We start from the raw sequence: 18,981 nt of genomic DNA on the forward strand, positions 1-18,981 counted from the left end.
GTGGAGCACCCGGTCTGCGAGCCACTCCTGGCAGGAGGCAGGACGAGCCTTCCTGCCAGGTCAAAGAGTGGTTCACCGACCGGCACTCTGGAGGAATAGGAATTTAGCGCGGAGCCTGCAGCAGCAGCAGACTGTGAGTGGACAGTTTGGCCCCAGGGCCTTGTTATTGCCACTTGTGCAGAGGTATTCATATTTATATACGAATACCCCCATGTCTAATCAGGATGCCTTCAGCCATAACAATAAATTGTGGCACTGCGCATTGAAGATTAGCCAAAATGAGCTCCTGGCTAGTGTGTTCCTTTCTCCCCTAACTCTCCTATATGTACAAGGAGGAAGTCAGAAACCTCTGCTATCGTTTTAGATTAACTGCAGTTCAGTACTGTGTCCAAATCAGAAACTGCAAGTAATAATAACAATGGTTTGTTGAAACAAGCCTGCTTCATTAACTGCAGTTTGAAATTGGCTTGCTTCACCTAACCGTAGTTTGCCCAGTTTAGACATTATGAGAAGGTGATGTTAATTTTAAAGTAGAAATAAAAGCTTCTGAATGCCTGCTTGTAACTGCATCAGGGTGTGTGTGCAAGCCCAAAAATGATTGCAGTGCGTCCCTGTAAACATGGTTTGGTATTTATTATATATGAACATGGCTATTTGTTTACTCTGGCTATTTAGAGTTAATAGTTTGCTGAAGTAAAACAATGTTTTAAGTCTCAGAATCAGCATGCTTATGCCTTTAATCAGTATGTTTGTGTCTTTAATACTTCCTAAATGCCTTTTATCTGACCACACTCACATTGGCCCAAAGTGTCTTCCCCCCCCAAAAAATGAACTGTTTGCAAGGATAAAGAAAAATGCAGAATGTTACTTGCAAATTTTGACGTAGCCAGTGGATGAGCTATAGTCAGTAGATAAGTTGGCACCTAAGTCAGCCTTCCACATGTGCATATTAATTATTGATGGCAGATGAGATTGGACAAAGATCTTCCCAAGAAAGAAGGGTTGTGGCTTAATTATCATCATTTACTGAGCGCTTCGTCCCTCTCACTTGTGGGAAGGAGGAAGTGTGTAGTAACAGAAGGAATGCTGGGTGGAAGGCCGCTTTTGATGTGTGTGCTGGAATCTTATCACATCTTTTGGCTCTCAAGGATGTGATTGGACTGTGATTGCTCTCCAGGCAGTCAGTCCAATAAGTAATGTATGTACTTATACATTACTTATTGGACGAAATAATGTACCGAATTGTATGCTTAAGATGTTTGCTGTCCTGGATGGAGTTATACGCCCATTAAAAAAAAACAGGCGCGTAGCTTGGGGGATGCTCCACGTTTCAGCGCTGGCCAGGAGTGTCTTTGCACAATTAAAAGTACATCAGCTGCGTCCGTCTCTAGAGAGATCTGGTCTGCCCACTGTGACGCAAACCCTAGTTACTTCCTGGCTGGATTACTATAATGCGCTGTATGTAGGGCTGCTGATGGAAAGTGTCAGGAAAGTTCAGTGGGACCAAAATGCAGCAGCCAGATTGCTGACTGGGGCTGGATACAGGGATTACATAACCCCCCCCCCCTGTTATAGCAGCTCCATTGACTACTGATTAGTTTCTAGGCACAATTCAAAGTGATGGTTTTAACCTATAAAGCCCTAAATGGCTTGAATCCAAGCTATCTCAAATACCATATCTCCCATTATGAGCTGTTTGAGGTGTAAAGAACATCAGGAGAGACCATTCTCTCTGTCCTTCACAGGTGCACTTGGTGGGGACACAGGAGAGGGCCTTCCCTGATGCTGCTCCAAGACTCTGGAACTCCCTCCCACAGGATCCACACTGGCCCCATCTTTTCTGTCCTTCCTGAAGCAGGCAAAGCATTTCTCTTCAGGCAAATTTTCTCTCAGTGACTGCCTACATAAGCGTGATTTTTTTAAAAAAAGATGGATTGTTATGCATTACTGCCTTGAGTGGGTCTTTAGGACTAGTGTTTACCATCTCTCTGAGAGGTATTTGTTTGTTCCTTTTTAATATTTGTATACTTATTGTTTTAGCTTTAATATTGCCTTTCAATTATGTAAGCTGCCTTGGGTCTTTTTCAAGGAGAAAGGCAAGGTAAAAATATTTTAAATTAATGAATAAAAGCCCTTTCATCAGCCTTGAAGATAGACACCTTTTAAAGTACTAATAGTCTGAAATAAATGTTTAGTTTCATAAAGCTTGTTTGCCCCAGTCACCTAGAAGTAGGCCATTCATGCCTCTGCTGAGTTTCATTCTCTAGATGAGAGGTCTCTAAACTTTTCAGTGAGAGGGCCACATCATACATTCTCCACATTTTTGAGGGCTGAAGGAAGACGCGTGCATGCATGCACTCGCGCACCTGCCCTCGTCCACCAGGCGGGCCAGATGTGGCCCGCATGCCATAGTTTGGAGACCCTGTTGTAGAGCAACAGTCTAACTCCTGCCCCACACTGGCTCATGCAAGTGATTGTTCTGTGTTCTGTTCATAAACAATATGAGCATCAGGTATGAACCAGACTTGTGCCATAGCCTCTTCATGGAACAGACACAAATATTTGTTTATTTGTTTATTCTGTATAGTTTGTAGGCTGCCTTTCTCCCAGCAGGGGGACCCCGGGCAGCTCACAATGCTAATACTAACAATACAGTAAACTATAGATGAACAAGCAATTAAACTGCAATAATAATTTAAAATCCATTAGTTGGTTAAAAGCAGATAAAACCAACTTAGAATAACAAAAAACAAAAACCCCAGCATCTGAGAACTGAGTCATAGTAATTAAAAGCATGCTTGAAGATTTGGGTAAATTCAACTGTTTGTAGAAGGATAAAAAGGAGGGGGGGGCAGCCTACCTTTCCCAGGGAGGACATTCCAGATTCTAGGAGGAGCTGTAGAGAAGGCCCTCTCTCTCATGTCCCCATCAATCGGACCTGGAAGGCAGAAAGAGTGACTGATGGAAGTGCCTCCTTTGAAGATCCAAAGGGCCAGGAAGGCTCATCTGGGGCGCCTTTCCTGATGTCAGTGCTCAAATGATGTGCTACTTCACTTGTATAATTTATCACTGGGCAACTGCAACTACTATGCAGTAGCTGAGAAAAGCATTAGCCACACACATTTTACTTTCTCCATATCCTTGAGGACATAGGAAATACTTTAAATGAACCAAAGAGATTCTGAGTGACTAAGAACCTTCAGGACCCCAGCTTTCATTATAAGAGGTCTCAGACCTTTAGACCTCCGCAGCTCCCATGAGCCGTGGAAAGCATAGTCACGTAACTGAGAGTACTAACAGCTCCAGAGGTAAATACAGCAAATTACTTGCATTACATTTTTGCATCTATTTTTTCAGCATCACATCATAATGTGTGTGTCTGCCTTGCAGTTCTGAATACTGTACATAGCTAGGTCAGAACTTGCCAGTCTCATCTTATTGCAGACCCTGCATATTTGCACAAGGTGCGTCATAGAAGAAGTGAACTCCAGCCGTGTCGAGTTTATGCAAAACGTGTTGAATGCCAGCTCCGTGATATTAATGTTTCCAGTGTGACCTTCTGTGCTGTGCATGTTGCCAAACTCTGCCTTAATCCTTGCCATCACTTTAAACAGCTGCCTGGCTTTAAAAACTGAGTCATTTGTAAACAACAGTGCTCAAGACTGCTGCCTACCTTTATCCCATTCTGCCTGGTGGTACGAGCTCCTGAGGCTCATTGCCATGTTTGTGAAATGTATTCATTCATAATATCTCCAACAGCATGGAGAGGCTTAAACAGGAACTGCTTGTTCAAGGATACCTCTAAAGAAGAACTCAGTTTGCAATGCATTTGGTTTTATGTTTTCTTCTCTGGTGCACCTGGATGTTTCCTTTCTCCCTCCCTCCCTCCCTTGGTGCCTTCCTGCTTTTTTGATTCTTCTTTAACAGATTCACATGACAATCCCTTCCATCGCCAGAAATTTGATATTATAGCAGTCCAAGAGACTTGGACTGATCAAGAAATCATCCTGCAAGGTTACAATAATTATTGGGTGAAAGCCAAAAGGGGAGAGGGCCTAGGAAGATTGAAAGGTGGGTTGGCACTTTTAATTTCAGATACTCTAAATTTTAAATGCATAGAGAAACCTCCTATGGACTCAAGGGCTATGGCAGTAGTCCTGAAAACTGGGGAAGAAAGTCTAATTTTAATAAATGTATATATTCCCCCACTCACATTAAAACAACAAATAACCGAAGCCTGGAATTCTCTAGAGATATATGTAGCAAACCTATTAGTAGATCACCCAAAAGCAAAGGTGATACTTCTAGGAGATTTTAATGCACGTCTTCGCCCTGATGATACTAGCCTTGAATTTAAGTACAAGGAATTTTTTAATGATTCGGATAACTCTTATAAATTTCTCCCTGTCCCAAGGCTTTTTAAAGACTCAACCTCAAACCTTGCAGGATTGTATCTGGCCAAAGTAGCCACCAAATTGGATCTGTACCTTTTGAATGGAACCTTTCCAGAGGATCATCCTGCGGAGTTCACCCATATGTCAGGCGAAGGATCTAGTACAGGGGTGTCAAACTCAAATTCATCGGGGGCCGCATCAGCAGTTTGGTCCCCATCAAAGGGCCGGTTCCGCGGTGCGGTGCCTGCCGCCGCCGCTGCCGCAGGAGAAGCAGCAGCGGGAGCCGCCTGGTAGGCCTCGTCGGCCTCTATCACCCCCAGCGCAGGCCCTAGATAGCTGATGTGTTTTAACTGTTTGTGTAATAATTACACAAACAGTTAAAATACATCAGCTATCTAGTTCTGCTGTTTGATAATGTTGCATGAATAAATTCACCTCTGCCTCGGTGCATTGTTATGAAGACTCCAGTGCAAATGAAGAGAGGAGATGCTGGTCCCGTTGTAACTCATCTCATCCAGGAAGAGCAGGATGTTAACTAACAAGTCACCGCACCAAGACAGGCAACTCCCGCCCTCCCTCCGCAAACCTCTCTTTGACACACACACGCGCGCACACATCCCATCACCGTGACCCAACCCCAGGAAGAACAAATCTGTGCAACATTTTCCACTGAAACAGAAAGTGGTGCCAGAAGAACGGTAAAGATTTCAAAAAAAATAAAAATCTACCTGGAGACTCTCAAAAGGAAACAAACGGAAAAATAACCCAGATACTAAAAAGGGGTGGGAGGGGAGTAAAAGTGCTCTTTTGCAGCCGCCATTTAATTGTTTAGTTTCTCCAATTGTTTAAATGTGTGCAAGAGGGGGGTGGCGACAGCAGAGCTTTGGGCTTTGCAGGACTGGAGGGTCAAGGCGCAAGAGCCCCCTTCTCCCTACCCTCGGAGGCCAGGACGAATATGTGAAATTAAAATAAAATCGGGCTCCTAGATCAACGGCGCCGGCAGCCGCGGCGTCAAGCGGAGGAGCAGCAGCAGCGGTGGCGGTGGCGGAGGCCTCCCCTTGGTTCCATGCAAGGCTCCGCCGGGCCCCTCTCCCGCCCTCCTGCCACCACCACTACCCGCCCACCCGCCCCAAAGACACGGGTGCCGCCCGGTTGAGGGAGGCTGAGAGAGGCCTCCTCCTCCTCCTCCGCTGTGGCCGCCTCCTCCTCCGCCTCCTGGCGTGGCTGCCTTCTCTCACATTCCCGGCAAGTCGGCCTTGGCGAAGGAGGGGCGCCGAGCCAGCGAGCGAGGAAACAAGCAAGCAAGTGAGCGAGGCCCAGGTTGCCGGCGGGGTGCGGTGAGGAGGAGGAGGAAACGGCGGCTGAGGCGGCTTAGCGGCGGCGGCCTTCCTCTCCTGACTCTGCAGCGCCCGCTGTTTCCTATTGTCAGTCAGTCAGTCGCGGAGCTCCCGGCCATGGCTCGCTCGCTCTCTCGCTTGCTCTCCCGCGCTCGCGTTCTCCGGCTGACGCACACGCGCACTCGCTCCCCTCCTCCCGAGAGCGAGCGAGCCAGCTGCCGAGGAGACGCCGACAAGTTTTTTTCCCACCACCATTGAAAAAAAAAAGGGGAGGCTGCAAGGCTGGCGGCGGCTCCGCGGGCCATCAGACGAGGTCTGGCGGGCCGGATTTGGCCCGCGGGCCTTGTGTTTGACACCCCTGATCTAGTACTATTGATTACATGCTAGTTTGTGCTTCTCTAATCCCACTCATAACCAGCTTCCAGGTGTTACCCTACTTAGAGAGTGACCATTTCCTCCTACTGTTTCAGGCTAAATTCTTATTTACAACCCAAATTATGACTGATCAGCCTTCTTATGAAGGCCCGCAAGTATTAAGTCATAGAGTGAGATGGTCCGCACAAATTCAATCCAAGTTTAGAGAAATAATAGAGGTCAAAGATCACAGTATTCATAAATCTGAAAAGCGGGATCACAATATACAGATTGACCCCCATTAAGATCTATAATAGTTTAATACAGGAATTAAAAAAAATTTAACTGAACCTAAAGATCACCCATGCACAAATTTTAGGAAGTCCAAAACCTGGTTTGATAAAGATTTTCAAGGAGCAAGAAAAGCCCTTATAGCCCTCTATTACCGATTTAAAAAATCAAACAACAAACAAAGACAGGAAATCCAACAGAAGCTTGGGATTCAAAAAGCAGCATACAAACATCTAATTTATCAAAAGAAAAAAGAATACACTCATTCCCTATGGACGGAAATAGTTTTAGCTGCAAAACAGAAAAACTCTTCTAAGTTCTGGCGACTAGTTAGGGACAAGAGACAAAATCTCCCCTGCCAAATTGATCCTCCAATTTCCCATTGTAAATGGGTTGCCTCTTTTAATAAACTTTAAAAAGACCTTCCACCAACACCAGTTCCAGCTGGTGAATTCAAAGATCTACCAGTCTGGCCTCCAGTTTCCCAAGAGGAAATTAAATCCCATATTGCCCGACTGAAAATAGGCAAAGCACCAGGGTCAGATGGCTTGCCTCCAGAACTTTTCAAAGAAAATATTGACTGGTGGGCACCTTTTTTAGCAGCATTATTCACCTATATCGACTCTACGGGTCTCTTTCCTGTAGAATGGAATACAGCAATAGTAGTACCTTTATTCAAAAAAGGACTAAGAGATGAGCCGGCAAACTATTGCCCTATTAGTCTCTTAAATATATGCAGCAAACTATATGCTAGGCATCTGCAGGACAAATTTGAGACCTGGTTGATCGAAGAAAATAGGATTGCTGTAGAGCAAACCGGTTTTAGAGAGTGTAGATCCACTATGGACCAATGTCTTATTATTCAACATCTTACAGAGAAATATGCGGCGAAAGGCCCAACCTCATTATATGCTGCATTAGTCGATCTGAAAATGGCTTTTGATTCAATCTCGAGACAGCAACTATGGGCCAGTTTAGAAGCCACCTCAATAGATAAACAATTGCTTCTATTGTTGCGTGTGCTATACAAAAATACCAACCTCAAGGTCAGGCTCAATAGGAAAGGGAATTTAACAGAACCGATTAACACCTATAGAGGAGTCAGACATGGCTGCTTACTGGCCCCCTCATTGTTTAATTTATATATAAATGACATAGTAGAACATCTGAATTCTCCTAGTCTTCATTCTCCAAAATTACACCAAAGACATATTTCTATCCTTCTCTATGTGGATGATGCCGTGCTTCTAGCGATAACGCCAATTGGCCTAAAGAGAGCCCTTAAGAAATTTGCAGACTTCTGCAGAAAGAAGGAATTAGAAATAAATTATAAAAAGACAAAAATTATGGCCTTTCTTATTGTTTCTTCTATTGTGTTTAATGCTCTATTTATGTAAAAATTGTTTTTATTTACATTCATTGTATTATTTTATGTTGTTAGCCACCAAGAGTGGTCCTGACCCGACCAGATAGGTGGGATATATATATATATATAAAAATAAATAAAGACAAAAGAAAATATCTTGGATTATAAATGGGCAATCTCTTGAACAGGTCTCCTGTTTTAAATACCTAGGTATGGCCCTGCAATCCACTGGGGACAGGAATGCCCATATAAAATATGCAGCCATCCAAGGGGAAAAAGCAGCAAACACCATCCTAAGGTTCTACCATTCAAAAGGGGGTCGTTATATTCCAGCAGCCCAAAAACTCTTTCAAGCAAAGGTGGTCAGCCAGATGCTCTATGGCAGTGGTCCCCAACCTTGGGCCTCCAGATGTTCTTGGACTTCAACTCCCAGAAATCCTGGCCAGCAGAGGTGGTGGTGAAGGCTTCTGGGAGTTGTAGTTCAAGAACATCTGGAGGCCCAAGGTTGGGGACCACTGCTCTATGGCACCTTTATGGGGCCTTCACCCAGTAGTTTTGACCCAATAGAGCGGATTCAGTCAAAATTCCTTAGAGCAATACTTGAAGTCCCAAGATGCGTAACGAATGCACAAATCCGATTAGAGACCGGCTCACTAAAAATGGTAGCCAAAATTGTACTAGCCTCCCTTCAGTGCTGGCTTAAAATAAACTTTCAATCACAGGGATTAACACACCTACTCCTAGAGGACAACTTCCAATCGAGCTGGTTAAAAGCGGTCCTAAATAAATTGCAAGTAATGGGCTTCTCTCCTCAAACAGTATTAAGCATGCAATGGGATGAAGCAAAATCAGCCCTTAAACAGAGATTAATGGATATGGAGAGACAGGCAGATCTCAGTAGGTGCCCCAATTTTAGAGCAACAGACATGCATAAATATCGTCCGCTCCCTATGGCCTACCTATCACAGCTGGAAACGTGTAAGTTTAGGAAAGCCTTTACTCTGGCTAGATGTGAGGCTTTCCCTTCTGCGGTGTTGGAAGGCAGATTTAAGAAAATCCCGAAGGAACAGAGATTCTGCCCTTGTGGATCTGGTGAGATAGAATCTATCAAGCACATGATGCTCAGGTGTAACAGGCATAATAAGATCCGAGGAATATATATTACACCTCTCTTAAAAGATATGGCAGGCCAATCAGATTCGGACTACTGTAATCAATTATTAACCGACCAAAATCGGACTACTACAGAACTGGTAGCGAAATTTTGGGTGGCATGCTATAGCAGACAGACTAGACAGCTAAACCCTTAGACCTTGGTCCTACATTGCTATATTTGCTGTTTTAGATATTTTACTTTTTTGTATGTCTGGTATGGCTCTTTGTAGTGCATACCAGTCTTTGAAGTTTTGTATTCAATTTTGTATGGCTTGATGCCGTTACAATAAAGTATCTCCAACAGCATGGAGAGGCTTAAACAGAAATTGCTTGTTCAAGGATACCTCTAAGGAAGAACTCAGTTTGCAATGCATTTGGTTTTATATTTTCTTCTCTGGTGCACCTGGATGTTTCCTTTCTCCCTCCCTCCCTTCCTCGGTGCCTTCCTGCTTTTTTGATTCTTCAATTTTTTGTGGCATAGCCTATTGTGGATGTTGTACTGGGTGGTCTGACATGTATGGAGACAGGCTTGGATGATACATGTCACTTCATCTGGCCAAAGCATTCCTCATATATGTAAAAAATATGCTGGTATTTGAGGACACAGTATGTCAGTATTTGGAATAAGTGTAAGCAAGCTCAGTGGCCCAGGAGTCATGTTTGTGCCCCTAGCTCCCACTATGGGTCACGTGGAGCTTGGGTACAGATAGGCACATCAGTTTGTATCCTTTTTCCTTCTGGCAACATGGGCACAATATTGTGCAGCAGTATCGGGCCATTTCCAGGTGCTTTGAATTGTAGGTACAGAAGCACAATATGCCATATTCATAAACTGAAAGGTTTGTGTGTGTGTGTGTGTGTCTGTGTATGTGTGTATTTAAGAAATTTCTATATAACAAGCATTTCTCTTGGAGAAAAATCACTCTAGTCTTCATCTATTTTGTTGTCGCCATAACAACAGAGTTTTAACAATAAAAGAATAGCCACGGAGGTTGTCACCTAAAAATCTCATGTTCAAGTTATTGTTGATTAGCAACGCAACCAATGCCAAGATAAGGGTTACTAGCAGACAGTAATAGACGCTGCTCCTCTCCCTGAGGTATTTCGTGAGATGCTTTTAAAATAGAAAACAGATCAGGGAATGGGGTGGATGCAATAGGTGTTGTTATATAAATTATACATGAAAGTATGTTTTTAAGATTGGTACAGAACTGCTGTTTAATTTCTAAAATTGATATACACTTACTTCAAACATGGTGTGTTCCTTTAGAGTGACATCCAGGTCTTAAACTGTGAAAAGCGAAATTACACACACTGGGTGTGTGCCCAGGAGAATTACATGTATTAAAAAGCCATTTTGTTTATTTTTTTTATTGTAAAATTTCCATATACATTTGACCTTAATGTCATTATGCTTTCATTAATCTTAACACATTGTGATTCAACCTATACTCATGCACTAGAGAAAACAACTACCATACTTTTCCATTATACGACACACCCCCAATGTATAAGATGACCCCGAATTTTGACCCTTGATGGAGTTGGAGAAAAAGTTAATGAGCAGCTGCGAGGGGCGGACCAGCACGGCTGCACCTGCGCCTCCTCCTGCTGCTACCAGTGCTGTCCAATCACCACCTCCAGCACCAGTGCCGGGGCTCACCTCCAGCTCATGTCACCTTGTCCCCTGCCCAAAGGGAGCCCACAAGTGGCACTGGAGGATGCGATCTGGCAGCAGCAGCAGTCAACGGGCAGCCGCACTTGGCCGCCTCTCGCTGCTGCCCATTGACTGCCGCTGGAGGCACTGTCGCTGGAGGAGGAGACTGGGTGGTGGCAGGAGGTGGAGGCGCAGACGCGCTGGGCTGCCCCTCACAGCTGCCCATTGACTGCTGCTGCCCGATCGCCTGCGCCAGTGCCAGGGCTCACCTCCAATTCATGTTGCTGCCTTGTCCCCTGCCCAAAGGGAGCCCATGAGTGGCGCTGGAGGAGGTGATCTGGAGGCGGTGGCAGCAGTCAATGGGCAGCTGCAAGAGGCAACCGAGCATGGCTGCTCCTCCACCTACGCCTCCTTTCATGTATAAAAACGACCCTCAATTTTTCCTCTAATGATTTTAGGGAAAAGTGTTGTTTTATACACGGAAAAGATATGTAGATCTTTTAAAGTGACAGTCCATTATAAATGAGCCATTGAGCTATCTTGAGACTTTTCTTGTAACTCCAACATAGATGGAATAGAACGATCATGTGCACAATAACCAGTTTTCAACAGTCTGTCGGTTAGGGCCAATTGACGCAAAACTATGCAAAAATTCAACAACAGACTTCTAGTTTTTTATTTAGATTGATGGTTTTAAAGAAGGAAGGATTGCATATTGAACCTCCTACTTGTCCATTCAGAAGAGCGACATTTGCACTGGTTACATGCATAGAGAGAAGGAGAAAGAGAGAGTGAGAGAGAGAGCATGCGATCGTGGAAGCATGGAGATTCACTCAACATTCACTTCAGTGACCCCAAAGGAATACATGGCTATTCTGCTTGTGAGGGAGGAGCAAAGGAATGTGAATTCGTCTTGCATTATATTTGTTTATGTGATAATGCTGCTGTTTTTCTTGCAATTCCAGATGCCCTTTTAAAGGGGAGGATATTGAGGAAAGGAGATAATGAGAGAAGTGTGGGGTGTGGAACAAGGGACTGGAGGTATGGCAAGAAACATAGGAAAGGGATAAATTCTGGGCTCTTATTTTTATATATACCAGCCCAATCAAAAAACAAACAAACCCAGCAGTGGTCTTCAGGAGTAGAAATATGGTATGTGATTGGAAGAAGGAATTTCTTCATTGCTCAAGACGTCTGAATGCAGAGTAAAAACGTTTCTTTGTTGTTGTTTAGTCATTAAGTCATCTCCAACTCTTCGTGGCCCCATGGACCAGAGCATGCCAGGCACTCCTGTCTTCCACTGCTTCCCGGAATTTGGTCAAATTCATGTTGGTTGTTTCGATGGCACTGTCCAACCATCTCATCCTCTGTTGTTCCCTTCTCCTCTTGCCTTCAGATTTTCCCAACATCAGGAAATGATGTTGGGAAAATCACTCCCTTTTCCAGGGAGTCTTCTCATGAGATGGGCAAAGTATTGGAGCCTCCACTTCAGGAGGAAGGTAGTAAAAAATAAATAAATTTAAATTGAGTTTTGATCCCTTACCTGGTCAGTGCCTAACCATAAGATATGTTGTTTTACCTAGAAGATAGTTATGTGATATGTATTAACATTTATAAACCACTATCTCTTTAAATTTTGAGCAAGTAATTAACATTATGAATATGGAAATAAATACAAGAGAAATCAACCCAGAAAGAGAACTATTAAGCTGAACAAGTCAATAGATCCTGGCATATTAACAAATTAAATGGGTAAATATTTCAGACAGAATAATCTTTGGAACCCTTCAGACTCGGAAACAATATGTAAAGAGGTCTGTTGTTCGTTTCTGAACAAAATAAACAAAAACTTTTTTTCTAATTATGGTTACTAAGGAAGGAGATTAACCGAATATAATCTGATGAATGCTAGGGATGGAATACACAGATTAATCATTCAGAGTGGACAAATGTTTCAGAAATGTTTCATTTCCAACAACTACACCCACGACTCCATCAGAAAGGGGGCACACAGTAAAGGTTCCCCCAAATGCTACTCTTTCCCATCTGTGTGGGAAGTCTGGAATTCAGCTTACATCTGGCTGCCCCCTAACAAACTCATTTATCTCCATAAAAAAAACAGCAACCTCTCAAAAGTACCACATCAACTGCCCTGCCAGACCTCACCACCTTAAACCTACACCACCCAGGCAATGCCTTAATGTAGTTTCCAGAGCTATAGACAAAACAGAAAGCAATCCTGTCCATTCATACAGAGTACATCTGTACAAACTATGTGTGACAAACCCAGACCTACTGGGATATGTCACACAGTTACTAAGCTGCCACCAACCATTCCCTATAAGAAGTCACACAGACCAGGGATGGATTTTTAAACAATAAAAAGAATAAGGTTTATTTTAAATACACACAGGCAAAATAAAACGATCAGGTGAATAAAATAAAGTAACGTGGCTTAGTTTCACTCATACAAGCATACAGTTTGGTTCACCCAGAACCCTTAACTTGAAGCACAGACCCTGAACCTATCAGTTCTGGCTAACCAACAGACACCTGAACCTATCAGGTTGGTACTCTGACACACAGTAGTACCCTGTCTGACACACAGACTCCCACAACAGCTTCTTCTTCCCAGCTGCTGCTTCGTCACAACCCAGTGTCTCACAGTGTCTCCACACACGCATCACATATTTATACAGTACAGCCCCTCCTCCTGATGTCCCGCCTTCCACTCCCCATAGGATGGAACTTTCCCTCCAAACCCATGACAGACAGGTAACATCAGTGCTGTATGTAACACCTCCCCTCTTTATAAGTTGTTTTGTAGGGGGAAAGCTAACGTGCTTTTCACCAAAAAACAACCTGTATAAAATACACAACAACAGTTATACATACCATACCATATAATACTTACTTATCCTTACACTCTAAGTTAACCATAGCAATTAGGCATTTAACATTTACCATATACATTACATCAATTTACCTTTATTCATACAAACCAAATTCAAAACCAGGTACATTTAACTTTTGTCATCATATATACACATAGTCCATGTTCTTTCACCGTCTTCATTCTTCAGGTCTTCTTGATAAGGCGTCAGCAACACAGTTCACTGACCCTCTGACCACCTTCACTTCAAAGTCATAGTCCTGTAGGTTTAAAGCCCACCTCATAAGTTTGCTATTGTGGGTTTTCATTGTCTTTAACCATTGCAGTGGGGAATGGTCAGTACACAGAATAAAATGTCTTCCCCAGATGTAAGGCTTGGCCTTCTGGATCGCGTAGACTATGGCCAAACACTCCTTCTCCACGGTTGCCAAATGTCTCTCACCTTTTTGAAGTTTCCTACTCAGGTAGGACACTGGATGCTGGTCACCATTCTCATCCTCCTGGCACAGAACTGCTCCTACCCCGCTGTTAGACGCATCGGTGTAGATGATGAACTCCCGGTCGAAGTCTGGAGCACGCAGGACAGGATAGTTGATTAACGCCTCCTTCAACCTCTGGAACGCCGCCTCACAGTCGCTGGTCCACGGGATGCGGTCATCAGCCTTCTTCCTCGTCAGATCGGTCAGCGGAGCCGCAATCTCGCTAAACCTCGGGATGAACTTTCTGTAGTAGCCCACCAACCCAAGAAATGATTTGACTTTTTTCTTGGTGTTGGGTCTAGGCCAATCACGAACAGCTTCTATTTTGGCCTCTAGGGGTTTTATCATTCCTCCCCCTACCATGTGACCCAAGTATTTTATTTCTGGGCTACCCAGCTGACACTTGCTGGCCTTTACTGTTAGCCCTGCTGCACTTAACCTCTGCAGCACTAACTCCAGGTGTATCAGGTGATCTTCCCAGGTATTACTGAAGATCCCTATGTCGTCAATGTAGGCCACTGTAAAGTCACTGAGCCCTGCCAAGGTCTGGTCCATCAGCCTTTGGAAGGTGGCTGGTGCATTTCTGAGACCAAAGCTCAGGACTCGAAACTCATAGAGACCAAAAGGGCTGCAAAAGGCAGTTTTTTCTTGATCCCTGGGATCAATTCTTAATTGCCAATATCCCTTTACCAGGTCCAATGATGAGATGAACCGACAACCCCCTATGGTTTCAATCAGGTTGTCTAGCCTGGGCATTGGGTAGGCATCAGGAGTGGTTACACGGTTTAATTTCCTGTAATCAACACAAAACCTAATGCTCCCATCAGGCTTGTCCACAAGGACTATCGGAGAGGACCAAGGACTAGAAGAGGGGACGATTATGTTCTCCCTAAGCATCTCGTCCAGCTCCTTCCGCACCTTGTCCCTATAGGGTCCCGTTACTCGGTATGGGGATACTGCCTGCGGGGGTGCATCCCTTGTGTGGATCCGATGCATCACTCCCTTCACTATCCCCGGCTTGTTGGAAAACACCTGTTGATATTTACTAAGCAGCATTTTTAGTTCTTGCTGCTGGTCTTGGGTGAGTGCAGGACTGATCTTTACCTCCTCTGGGTTGTATTTTACTTCCCCTCTACCCTCCCAGAAGGGTAATTCAGCTTCCTCACTCTCAGCTGCTTTTATAGCAAATAGAACCCTCTGTTCCCCTCTGTAGTAGGGTTTTAGGGCATTCACATGAACCACCCTCCTTGCTTGGTTCTCCTCCTGCTCTATTAGGTAGTTCAGGTCTGACATCTTGGAAATGACCCTATATGGTCCTGCCCATTTGAGCTGCAGTTTATTCTCTCTGCAGGGCCTAAGCCAAAGCACTTCCTCCCCTGGGTCAAAGTGCCTCTCTCTAGCTTTGTGGTCATACCATGTTTTCTGTCTGACCTTCTGAGCTTGCAGGTTTTCTGCTGCCAGCTCTAGATTTCTCCTTAGGTCATTCATCAAGGTGTCTATGTAAGTCACAACGTCTTGTGGGTCATCCTGGGTGATCTGCTCCCAATTTTGTTTGATCAAATCAAGGGGCCCTTTCACCCCTAAGTGTGCAGCAGACATGTCAGAGTGACCCCTTTGTAAGATCATGGGGCGATACTTTTCAGGTACCACCAGCTGACTTCTGATCCCATCTCCCCCTTTTGAGATATTCCTCAGGGTCTCTCTATATAAAATCCCCTTTTCCTCCAGAAATCTCACTGGGGTTTCAGGTGTTAGCTGGGCGTCAGTCACCTGTTCAAAACACTTTTGGAGAATGGCGTCTGCCTTCTGCTCCTGTCCAAATCTGCTGTCTGTGGTTAAGGTTTCCACCACAGCTTCTGAACTCCCCTCTGCTTCCGTCTCTGGCTCATCATTACCCCCCTGAACTGTCCCTGTGGTGGCTTGTGAGCGTGTAATCACTAGCACCCGTTTCACATGTTCAGCCAGGTCATTTCCCACGAGCACGGCTGCTGGCAGAGTCGATGAAATCGCTAGCCTCCAAACTCCCCTCCAGCCTTGAAAGCTGACAGGTACCTCTGCTACTGGCAGAGAGATTACCTGCCCTTCAATCCCTGCCACCTTCATGCTCTCATTTGGGATTATAAACTCCCTAGGAATAATATCTGGATGGCACAGGGTTACCTGGGAACAAGTGTCCCGCAGCCCCCTATACTGACGGTCAAGTATTCCTACGTCCACCCCTGCTGTCTCAAACAACTGAGAATCTGTTTTTATCAGCAAGCAGCGTTTTACCTCTATAAGAGGACCATTTTCCTCAGCCTGATCAGCAGAGATAGCTGTTTCAGACTGAGTAGCCATGGCAACAGGCTCCCTCAGTGACACTGAGCCTTGCTCTTTCTGGACACAGAACACAGCTTTTGGCTTGGTTCCACTAGATTCCTGAGGCACCATTCCTTTTAGCTGCTTTAATTTCTCACAATCTGAGATTAGATGACCCTTTCCCTGACAGAAATAACATTTTCTGGTGTATTTTGATTCTCTCTCATCTTGTTTTGGTTTTCCCTCCAAAATCTGAGGTCTTGGTTTCATTTCTGAGGGCTTCCCTTCACCATGGGCCCCTCCCCCTTGCTGGCTTTTCCTTGGTCCTTGAGAGTACTTGCTGTAGGTTTCTTTGGGTTTGCCTACAGATTTCCCCTCACCCAAGGGCTTTCTTATTTGGGAAATAAAATCTGCAATCTCTGCGGCTGCTGCCACAGATTTCGGTTTCCTTTCCCTCACCTGGAATTTCAATTCCCCCTGCAGGACTGAATAGAACTGTTCCAGTGCTATCAAGTCTTTAAGCTGTTCATAGGTCTCTGTTCCCTCCTGCGATAGCCATTTCTCAAGCAGCCTCACCAATTGGGCCCCCACTTGGGTAAAAGTCTGTTCTGGTTCCTTGGTGAGGGACCTGAATCTTTGTCTCAGCTGCTCCGCATTTATCCCATGTCTGGCAAACACCAGTTTTTTAAACTCTGCAAAATCTTTCATCAGTTCCTCAGGCATCTCGGCATAAACCTCAGCCAGGCTACCACTGATTAAAGATCGCATAATGGTCATCTTCTCAGTTTCCCTCACTGAGAAGTCCACAAACGCTCTTTCCACTAGGGAAAAGAACACCTCAGGACAATCTCCCTTGTGGTACACAGGGAATTTCTTCAGGTCAGCCTTAGACAATTGGCCTCCCTCAGAATCCCTATTGTTATTATTGTTCTGGTTCATCAGTTCCAATTTTTTTAATTCAAACGCCATTTTCTCTCTCTGCAATTCCCTCTCCATTTCCATTCTCTCTCTCTCTAATCTTTCTTCTTTTTCCAATTGCCTCATCCTCAATTCATGCTGTTGGGCTATGAGTAATTTTCTGAGCTCTGGGTTCTGTTCTCCTGTGCTATCACCTTGCACTGAGCCAAATTCATCCTCAGAACCTTGGTCAATCTGGGGGTCTTTCACTTCACTCATGTCTGCTACTTGGCTTCGAGTCAAGGGCATAATCCCCCCTCAGAACAAGCTGCTTTAAAAGTCAAGCCTCAAAATAAAACGACCACTTTTTTCCTTCTTGCCTCAGAACCAGCTTTCCTATAGAGATTGCTGCTGTTCTTCAGCACTACTTGCAACAGTATCGAGTCAGAGCCTACCCCCCTCTGCTGGGCCTCTCAGCTGGCAAGCTAGCTTGCTGTTGCTACGCAGTTTTGCCTCAGCTTTTTCCCGCCAAAACTAGGCTGCCTCAGAGCACCTTAATCTAAGTCTCCCCAGTTGGCACGTTCTTCTACTAGTGCACCCCCCCGTGAGGTACACCTAGAAGATTACCTACGCGCCTCAGACTGTCCCTGACTAGACCCCCCTTGCTCTGGGCACACTTGCCAAGGCTTTGCTGGACCACTGGACAACTGGACCAGTCGTATCCCACCGCTGCCACCAATCAATGTGACAAACCCAGACCTACTGGGATATGTCACACAGTTACTAAGCTGCCACCAACCATTCCCTATAAGAAGTCACACAGACCAGGGATGGATTTTTAAACAATAAAAAGAATAAGGTTTATTTAAATACACACAGGGAAAAATAAACAATCAGGTAATTAGGATAAAGTAACGTGGCTTATCCTCACTCATACAAGCATACAGTTTGGTTCACCCAGAACCCTTAACTTGAAGCACAGACCCTGAACCTATCAGTTCTGGCTAACCAACAGACACCTGAACCTATCAGGTTGGTACTCTGACACACAGTAGTACCCTGTCTGACACACAGACTCCCACAACAGCTTCTTCTTCCCAGCTGCTGCTTCGTCACACCCCAGTGTCTCTCAGCATCTCCCTTCAGTATCTCTCCCACCACACAGGCATCACATATTTATACAGTACAGCCCCTCCTCCTGATGTCCCGCCTTCCACTCCCCATAGGATGGAACTTTCCCTCCAAACCCATGACAGACAGGTAACATCAGTGCTGTATGTAACACTATGAACCCGAATGACTGAGAAAATCCATGGTTAAGCCCGGATGAAAGGTAAATGTAAGTAATTTTGAAAAGCCAAGGTCTCTCTAACTCACTCTGCTCCCAATGGCTGTTGAGGCAGGAAAGCAGCAAGTGGGTAAAGACCAACTGTCAAGAGCTTAGAGCAGAGTTCCCCAACCTTTTTACTAGTGCGGACTGGCGGAGTCTTTGAGGAAGGTGGGGTGGCCCTTCGCGCTTGCCCTCTCTGATGCATGCGCACAGTGGTTGGGGAGCACGCGCGTGTTCCCTCACAGCTTCGCGCAGGCACAGGAGCGCCTCCCCACCCACGGCGGCAGTGGAAGCCTGGGAGTCTTTTTCATTTTTAATTTTATTTTACCCAGCTCTTGCCCATCCGTGGCCCATCTGAAGGGGGGAGCCCTGGGGAGGGGGATAGTGTCATGAGTGCAGCCGAAGATCTGGAACCTGAAGGGTTAACTGTAGCTGAGGAGAATGCTGAGCAATTAGAAATACAAACACCTGAATCGCCTCCAGATTCTCCTCCCCCAGTAGACAGGCTGAGGGCTAGGCTTTGGGGAAGA

The 18,981-nt window shown here is 45.0% G+C and overlaps 1 protein-coding gene across 10 annotated transcripts in view; it reads left to right on the top strand.

Moving 5' to 3' along the window:
- ZNF385B (zinc finger protein 385B) overlaps window positions 1-18,981 on the top strand; it is a 302,949-nt gene that overhangs the window by 124,211 nt on the left and 159,757 nt on the right. The gene's annotated exons all lie outside the window — the stretch shown is intronic.

Source organism: Pogona vitticeps, chromosome 1, assembly GCF_051106095.1.
Source record: "Pogona vitticeps strain Pit_001003342236 chromosome 1, PviZW2.1, whole genome shotgun sequence".
Classification (NCBI taxonomy): Eukaryota; Metazoa; Chordata; class Lepidosauria; order Squamata; family Agamidae; genus Pogona; species Pogona vitticeps.